The sequence below is a fragment of the Jaculus jaculus genome, chromosome 13, assembly GCF_020740685.1.
Source record: "Jaculus jaculus isolate mJacJac1 chromosome 13, mJacJac1.mat.Y.cur, whole genome shotgun sequence".
Lineage (NCBI taxonomy): Eukaryota > Metazoa > Chordata > Mammalia > Rodentia > Dipodidae > Jaculus > Jaculus jaculus.
The window spans coordinates 11,341,578-11,351,566 of NC_059114.1; positions in this window are offsets into that span (position 1 = coordinate 11,341,578).

The following is a 9,989-nucleotide window of genomic DNA, read 5'->3' on the forward strand; positions in this document are numbered from 1 at the left end:
CAGGAATCCTTTAGAACAGCAACCAGACAAAACCTGGAAAGAACCTCTCATCACCATATTATAATTAAACTACCAAACATACAAACCAAAGAAAATATATTGAAAGCAGTTATTCAGAAAAATCAAGTCACATACAAAGGCAAGCCTATCAGGATCACAGCAGATTATTCAACACAAACTTTCAAAGCCAGAAGGGCTTGGAGTGATTGTATTCCAAGTTCTGAAAGATAACAACTGTCAACCAAGGTTATCCTGCAAAGGTATCCATTCAGATAGATGGAGAAATAAAGACATTCCACAACAAAAGCAGGCTAAAGGCATATTTGAACACAAAACCATCTCTATAGAAAATACTTGAAAGTATCCTCCATGCTGAAGAGAAAGAAATACACACATATAAGGAACCCAAAAAACAAAACAAACAAACAAAAAAAAAAAACACCTCAAATACTAGGTAATACAAGATAGCAAAGGTAAAACCAGAAAAACTAATAAGAAAAATGGCCAAAATAAATACACACCTTTCAATAATAACTCTTAATATCAATGGCCTCAATGTCCCAACCAAAAGACATAGGTTTGCAGACTGGGTTAAGCAAAAGGATCCTTCAATTTGTCGCCTCCACAAAACTTACCTATCTACAAAGGATGGGCACTATCTTAGGGTGAAAGGATGGAGAACAATGTTTCAAGCAAATGGGCCTAGAAAACAAACAGGGATTGCTATCCTAATATCTGACAAGGTAGACTTCAGTCCAACATTAGTTAGTAAAGATAAGGAAGGTCACTTTATATTGATTAAAGAGACACTCCAACAGGAGGACGTTACAATCCTAAACATATATGCACTGAACATGGGGGCTCCTAACTTCATCAAACAAATGCTATAAGAACTAAGGTCACAGATAATACCAAAGACAGTTGTAGTGGGTTGCTTCAACACCCCACTCTCATCAACTGACAGGTCATCCTGGCAAAAAATAAACAGAGATGCATCTGGATTAAATGAGATCATAGAAAAAATGGGCCTAACAGATATCTACAGGACATTTCATCCAAATGCTGCAGAATACACATTCTTTTCAGCAGAACATGGAACATTCTCTAAAATATATATATTAGGACACAAAACAAATCTTAACAAATATAGGAAAAATGAAATAATTCCTTGCACTCTATCTGATCATAGTGGGATTAAACTATGAATCAGTAGCAAGAAAAGCTATAGAGCATACATGGAAACTAAACATTATACTACTAAATGATGAATGGCTCAATGAAGAAATCAAGAAGGAAATAAAAAAATTCACAGAGTCAATACCAAAACTTTTGGGACACAATGAAGGCAACCCCAAGAGGGAAATTTATAGCTTTAAGTGCCTATATTAAGAAACTAGAAAGGTCGCAAGTTCACAAATTAATGCTTCACCTTAAAGCCTTGGAAAAAGAACAAGGCAAACCAAAAATTAGGAGACAGGAAGAAATAAATAAAGATTAGGACAGAAATAGAAACCAAAACAAAAAAAAAAAAAAATTCAAAGAATCAATGAAAAAAAGAGTTGGTTCTTTGAAAGGATAAACAGGATTGATAAACCTTTAGTAAATCTGACCACAGAAAGAGAAAAGAGATACAAATTAATAAAATTAGAGATGAAAAAGGAACTATCACAAGAGACACTAGAGAAATTCAAAGAATCATAGGGATTTACTATAAGAACATATACTCCACTAAATATGAAAATTTGAAAGAAATGTATGATTTCCTTGATTTGTATGACTTACCTAAATGAAATCAAGATGAGATTAAATAGACATGTAGTAAGTATGGAGATCCAAGCAGTTATCAAAAATCTTCCAACTAAGCCAGATGTGGTGGCACACGCCTTTAATCCCAGCACTTGGGAGGCAGAGGTAGGAGGATCACTATGAGTTTGAGGCCACCCTGAGACAACATAGTGAATTCCAGGTTAGCCTGGGCTAGAGGGAGAACTTACTTCAAAAAAAACAAAAAAAAACACAACTCCCAACTAAAAACAGTCCAGGCCCAGATAAATTCACTGGTGAATTTTACCAGACTTTCGGGGAAGAACTAACACCAATGCTTCTTAAACTTTTCCATAAAATAGCAAAAGAAGGAATCCTACAAACTCCTTCTATGAAGTCAGCATCACCCAGATACCAAAACCAGGCAAAGATAGAAAAAAAAAAAAAGAATTACAGACCAATCTTCCTCATGAACATAGATGCAAAAATTCTCAACAAAATATTGGTAAGTGGGCTGGAGGGATAGCTTAGCAGTTAGGCATTTTGCCTGCAAAGGCAAAAGACCCAGGCTCGATTTCCCAGGACTCATGATAGCCAGATGCACAAGGGGGCGCACCCATCTGGAGTTTGTTAGCAGTGGCTGGAAGCCCTGGTGTGCCCATTCACTCTCTCTCTCTCTCTTTCTCTGTCAAATAAATAAATAAATAAAATATTTTTTAAACAATATTGGCAAACAGAATACAAGAATATATCAGCAAGATCATTCATCCTGACCAAGTAGGCGCTATCCCAGAGATGCAGGGATGATTCAACATACACAAATTGATAAATGTAATACATTATATAAATGGATTGAAGGACACATGATTGCTGGGCAAGGTGGCACATGCCTTTAATCCCAGCACTTAGGAGGCAGAGGTAGGAGGATCACCGTAAGTTCTGGGTCAGCCTGAGCTAGAGTGAGACCCTACCTCAAAAAAACTAAAATAAATAAATAAATAATCACATGATTGCATCATTAGATAGAGAAAAAATACTCAACAAAATCCAACATCCCTTCATGATAAAAGTCCTACAGAGACAGGGAATAGAAGGAACATATCTCAACATACTAAAGGCTATTTATGACAAGCCTACACCCAACATAATACTAAATGGAGAAAAACTTGAAGCTTTTCCAGTAAAATTAGGAACAAGACAAGTGTGTCTACTGTCCCCACTTTTATTTAATATAGTACTGGAAGTCTTAGCCATAACAATAAGGCAAGAGACACACATAAATGGGATACAAATTAGAAAGGAAGAGGTCAAGTTATCATTATTTGCAGTTGACATGGTTTTTTATATAAAGGACCCTAAAGACTTTACCAGCAAACAGTTAGAGCTGATAAACACCTATAGCCATGCATCAGGATACAAAATAAACACACAGTCAGCAGTAGCCTTCCTATATGCTAACAACAAACTCAATAGGATGAAATCAGAGAATCACTCCCATTCACAATTGCATCAATCAATCAATCAATCAATAAATAAAGTACCTTGAAATAAACTTAACTAAGGAAGTGAAGGATCTCTACAATGAAAGCTTTAAAACACTCAAGTGAGAAATTGCAGAAAACACTAGGAAATGGAAAGACATCCCTTGTTCTTGGATCAGAAGAATCAATATTGTGAAAATGACAATCTTACCAAAAGCAATTACTTTTAATGCAATCTCCATCAAAATTCCAGTGGCATTCTTCACAGAAATTTTTTTAAAAATCCAAAACTTCATTTGGAAGCTCAAAAAATCTCAAATATCTAAAACAATTTTGAGCAACAAAAATAAGGCTGTTGGTACACCTGATTTTAACCTATACTACAGAGCCAGAGTAACAAAAACAGCATGGTACTGGCACAAAAACAGGCATGTAGATCAATGGAACAGAATAGAGGACCCAGATGTAAGTCCAGGTAGCTATAGCCAACTGATTTTTGACAAAAATGCCAAAAGTATTCATTGGAGAAAAGATAGCCTCTTCAGCAAATGGTGCTGGGAAAACTGGATATGTATCTGTAAAAGGATGAAAATAGATCCTTATCTCTCTCCATACACAAGAATTAAGTCCAAATGGATCAAAGACCTTGATATCACACCTGAAACTGCTAGAGGAAAAAGTAGGGGAAACCCTTCAACATATTGGTCTTGGCAAGGACTTTCTGAATATAACCCCAATTGCTCAGGCAATAAAACCACAGATTAATTACTGGGACCTAATGAAATTACAGGCCTCTTGTACAGCAGAAAGAGGCAACCTACAGAATGGGAGAAAATCTTCGCCAACTATACATCTGAGAGAGGATTAATATATAGGATATAGAAAGAGCTCAAAAAAATAAATGATAAATCAATCAAGGCCGGATGGGGTGGTGCAAGCCTTTAATCCCAGCATTCAGGAGGCAGAGGTAGGAGGATCACCATGAGTTCGAGGCCACCTGAGACTATAAAGTGAATTCCAGGTCAGCCTGAGCTAGAGTAAGACCCTACCTCGAAAAAAAAAAATCAGCCGGGCGTGGTGGTGCACGTCTTTAATACCAGCACTCCGGAGGCAGAGGTAGGAGGAGCAGTGTTAGTTCGAGGCCACCCTGAAACTACATAGTGAATTCCAGGTCAGCCTGGGTTAGAGTGAGACCCTACCTCGAAAAACCAAAAAAAAAAAAAAAAAAAAAAAAAATCAAACAACCCAATTAAAAAATGGACTAAGGAACTAAGTAGAGAGTTCTCAAAAGAAACACAGATGGCATATAAACATCTAAAATATTTTTTGACATCCCTAATCATCAGGGAAATGCAAATTAAAAGCATGTTGCGATTCCATCTCAGTCCTGTCAGATTGGCCACCATCATGAAAACAAATGAACATAACTGCTGGCATGGATGCAGAAAAAGAGGAACCCTTCTACACTGTTGGGGAGAATGCAATCTGGTCCAGCCATCGTGGAAATCAGTGTTGAGGTTCCTGAGACAGCTAAAGATTGACCTACCATATGACCCAGCTATAGCACTCCTAGGCATGTATCCTAAGGAGTCATCTCACTACCTTAGAGATACTTGCTCAAACACGTTTATTGCCATTCTATTTACAATAGCTAGGAAATGGAATCAGCCTAGATGTTCACAACTCATGAGTGGATAATGAAGATGTGGCACATTTATACAATGGAGTTCTACTCAGCGGTAAAGAAAAATGAAGTTATGAAATTTTCAGGAATATGGATTGATCTGGAAAGGATTATACTAAGTGAGGTAACCAGGTCCAGAAAACAAAACATCACATGTTCTCTCTCATATGTGGATCCTAGCTACAAATAACTGGACTTCTGTGTGAGTAGGAAGAAAACTCAGTAGCATAAGCCAGTGAGCTAGAAAAGAGATATAAAGGGAATAGAAAGGGGGGGGACCTAATAGGATGGTATTGTATATATGTAAGTAGAAGAACAAATTAATGTGGGTGAAAAGGCCTAAGTCAAGTCAGGGGAAGAGATTGAGTAAGGAAAGGTGGAAGGAGAGCTAATCAAAATCTAACAGGATATAAATAAATCATATAGAAACCTACTTTTTGGGACAATGGAACACACAGGGGCTATAGATTGTTACTAGTAAATTTTTGGTGCCAGGAATGGGATACCTTCCAGTGAGTTGTTGTCCAGGGAGGTTCTTGGTACCCCCCAAACATTACAGGCCGTTGCCAAAGCTCTTGGTTTCCCACAGGAATAGATGGTAAGACCCTGTTGCTGAAGACTCCACATACTTGGGCTGCAAGGCCACTGACAAATCCTGCTGGAAATGAGCTGAAAACTTCCTCCATATGGACCATCTGACAGAAAGCTGGAAGAAGCCATTCTGCATGCAGTTCAATGTGTGAGAGAGAAATCACCAGTGAAGATACCCAACAGTGGACACTGCAAGCCTTGTATTTAGCCAGCCAAGCCAAATGAGCCAATGGGTGCAATAGTGGCATGTCTGTTATGGGGGAAACTGCCTGCCCTCTAATTTGACAGGAGAGCCACTACATGGGAGAAAATACATCCCTGATACTGAAAACCTACAATAGGGGTAGTCATGAACCCTAGGAGTGTAATGTCTGTTGCTGTCTGGCCTAATGTATATACTATGCTTATCAAACTGCTCAATAAGCACTTCTCTTAATGTTCATACCTATATATTAATGCTACTCTCACTTTTGGTAGAGAATCTTCTCTTTTCAGATGGCAGTGACCTTGGGATGACTCAGAAGGCATCATGGTGCTGGAAAGAAGTGATAGGAATGCTCAGCACTGCAATATCTCTATCACATCTTCCAAGGCTCAGGGTCTATTGCAGAAGAGTTGGCAGAAAGAATGTAAGAACCAAAGGAAGGGTAGGACTCCTTGCAATGTGCTCCTTCAGACACAAAGTGGCCTGGATATCCATGTCCTCACAGTGCCTAGCACTACCCATACAAGACCATCATAATAGGAGGAAAAGATCATGACATCAAAATAAAAGAGACTGATTGAGAGGGGAAGGGGATATGATGGAGAGTGGAGTTTCAAAGGGGAAAGTGGAGGGAGAGGGGGAATTACCATGTTTACAATTATGGATGTTATGAATTTGAAAAATGTTTTAAAAATAAATAAATAAAAATAAAAAAGGAAGCGGGGCGTGGTGGCACAAGCCTTTAATCCTAGCACTCAGAAGGCAGAGGTAGGAGGAGTGTGAGGCAACCCTGAGACTACATAATAAAATCCAGTTCGGCCTGGGCTAGAAAGAGACCCTACCTTGAAAAACCAAAATAAATAAATAAATAAATAAAAATAATAATAAATAAATAAAATAGTAAGAAAAGGTGCTGGAGAGATGGCTTGATAGTTAAGGCACTTGCCTACAAAGACTAAGGACCCAGATTTGATTCCCCAGGACCCACGTAAGCAAGATGTGCTTTCTTTCTCTCTCAAATAAATAAATATAAAAGGAAAAAAAAAATTTTTTAAAAAGGAAGTTGGATGTGGTGGTGCATGCCTTTAATCCCAGCACTCAGGAGTCAGAGGTAGAAGGATCATCATGAGTTCAAGGCCACCCTGAGACTACATAGTGAATTCCAGGTCAGCCTGGGCTAGAGCAAGACCCTACCTTGAAAACTCAAAAACAAACAAACAAAATACTATAGGTTATTTATATCTCTGAAGGCAGCATGGTGAAATATAAATTCATGATTTACTAAATAGCTCAGATATGTTTGACTCTTGGTTTCATATGAGGCGAGAGTTGTTGCAGAGTAAAAGCTATGTAATTAAGTCAGGAAGTGACCTTGAGAGTATTTCCCCAGGATGGGCACTTTGTTTTGCTAAGCAGACAGTTCAGTGGTGGAGTTCAGTCAGGAGGTCATAAAACTGTTAAGGAGTTTAAAAATAATGCTCGGTGTGGTGGCTCAGAGCTATAAACCCAGCACTCGAGAGATTGAAGTAAGAAGATTGCCAAACCCGGCATAGAGGCACATGCCTTTAATCCCAGCACAATGGCCCTCTTCTGAGAAAGATAATTTCAAGCACTGTGCTTCTGTTTCCTGGGTAATTGGTATCCACACAGGTATCTAGAACTAATCAAAGATATTTTCTGTTTTGTACTATTTTATTTTTACTTATTTATTTGACAGAGCAAGAGGGAGAGAGGGAGAGAGAATGGGTGTGTCAGGGCCTCCAGCCACTGCAAATGAACTCCAGATGCATGCACCCCCTTGTGCATCTGGCTAACGTGGGTCCTGGGGATTCGAACTTGGGTCCTTTGGCTATGCAGGCAAATGCCTTAACCACTAAGCAATCCCTCCAGCCCTTTTGTTTCATTTCGTTTTGTTTTGTTTTTTGAGGTAGAGTCTCACTCTAGCCCAGGCTCTGACCTGGGCTTCAATATGTATTCCCAGAGTGGCCTCAAACTCATAGTGATCCTCTTACCCCTGCTTCCCAAGTGCTGGGATTAAAGGCGTGCTCCACCACACCTGGCCAAAGATATTTTCAAACACAGGTGACAAGACTTCATACTGTTCTACTTGTCTTTTTCCTAGCAATTTCTAGGTTAATTGGTTTGGATTTGTTGGTAAAAATATTGTTTTCAGGACTGGTAATATGTTCTGCCTATATTTATAACTATTACATATTTAATTTTTTATTTTTATTTATTTATTTGAGAGAGAAAGAGGCAAAGAGAGAGGTAGAAAGAATGGGCATGCCAGGGCCTCCAGCCACTGCAAACTTTCCAGACACATGTGCCACTTTGTGTATCTGGCTTACGTGGGTCCTGGGGAATTAAACCTGGACTCTTGGGCTTCGCAGGTAAGTGCCTTAACCACTAAGCCATCTCTCCAGCCCAACTATTAGATTTTTAAAAGATAAAACATGCCTGCTTTGTGTGTGTATGTTTTTAATATATTTTATTTATTTATTTTAAATATTTTTGTTTACTTTTATTTATTTGAGAGTGACAGACAGAGAAAGAAAGAAAGAAAGAAAGAAAGAAAGAAAGAAAGAAAGAAAGAAAGAAAGAAAGAAAGAAAGAAAGAGAGAGAGAGAATGGGCATGCCAGGGCTTCCACCCACTGCAAACAAACTCCAGATGCACGTGCCACTAGCTTATGTGGGTCCTAGGGAATTCAGCCTTGAACCGGGGTCTTTAGGCTTCACAGGCAAGCACTTAATGGCTAAGCCATCTCTCCAGCCCTATTTTATTTATTTATTTGAGAAGACAGAAGGAGAATGGGCTGCCAGAGCCTTCAGCCACTGCAAAATCCGGATGCATGTGCCCCCCTTGTGCATCTGGCTTATGTTGGTTCTGGGGAGTCAAACCTGGGTCCTTAGGCCTCACAGGCAAACACCTTAACTGCTAAGCCATCTCTCCAGCCCCTTGTTTTGTTTTGTTTTTATTTTAATTTTAGAGAGACGGGGGGGGGGTGGAATTGGAGTGCCAGGGTCTCAGCCTCTGCAATCGAATGCTAGACACTTTTGCCACCTAGTGGGTATGTGCAACCTTGTGCTTGCCTCACCTTTATGCATCTGGCTTACATGGGATCTGAAGAGTCAGTAGAATATGGGTCCTTAGGCTTTTCAGGCAAGCACCTTAACTTCTAAGCCTTCTCTCCAGCCCCCCTCCCACTTTTTTTTTGAGGTAGGGTCTCGCTCTAGCCCAGGCTGACCTCTAATTCACTCTGTAGTCTCAGGGTGGCCTCAAACTCACAGCGATCCTCCTACCTCTGCCTCCCCAGTGCTGGGATTAAAGGCGTGCGCCACCACCCCCAGCTTAAGACATGCCTGCTTTCTGTGCTTCAGATATGGTCTGTGCTGTCACAGGATAACTAGACTTAGACAAAATCAATGAAAGCATTTGTGTTATTCTTTAACTAAATATGTTTTATTAACCAAATGTCCTATATATGGACGCCCTTCAAGTTGTATAACTTCCTTCCTAAATGGGCTAATAACCTATGCAGAAGCCAAAGCCAATTGGAATCACCAGAAACTAAAAAGGCCAATGTTTTGGCCCCTGCTCCCCGGTTACAAGGCCATTGCAGATGGTGGGACACGTATAACATGTTTTACACTGACCCTCTGGCCAGTCACCTGTCTTCCTGATTAGGAAGGGTACAGAGACCCAGAAACAAAGACACCCATTGGTACACAGTCTGAAACAAGGGAGTCACAACTGAGGGAAAAAAAATCGGTCCTCCAGGCTTTCCAAAGGAGCGAAGTCTACTTGGCTAGCACGGATCAAAAGAAAGAGAGAGGGCTGGAAAGATGGCTTAGCGGTTAAGCGCTTGCCTGTGAAGCCTGAGGACCCCGGTTCGAGGCTCGGTTCCCCAGGTCCCACGTTAGCCAGATGCACAAGGAGGCGCACGCGTCTGGAGTTCGTTTGCAGAGGCTAGAAGCTCTGGTGTGCCCATTCTTTCTCTCTCTTTCTCTCTCTCGCTCTCGCTCTCGCTCTCACTCTTGCTCTCCCCCCTCTCCTTCTCTCTGTGGCTCTCAAATAAATAAATAAACAAACAAACAAAATTTTAAAAAAAGAAAGAAGAGACAAAAAGTAATAAAATTAAAGATGCAAAAGACATCATCACAACAGATACCAGAGAAATTCAAAAAATCACAGGGACATACTATAAGAACATATACTCCAATAAGTATGAAAATCTGAAAGAAATGGATGATTTCCTTGATTTG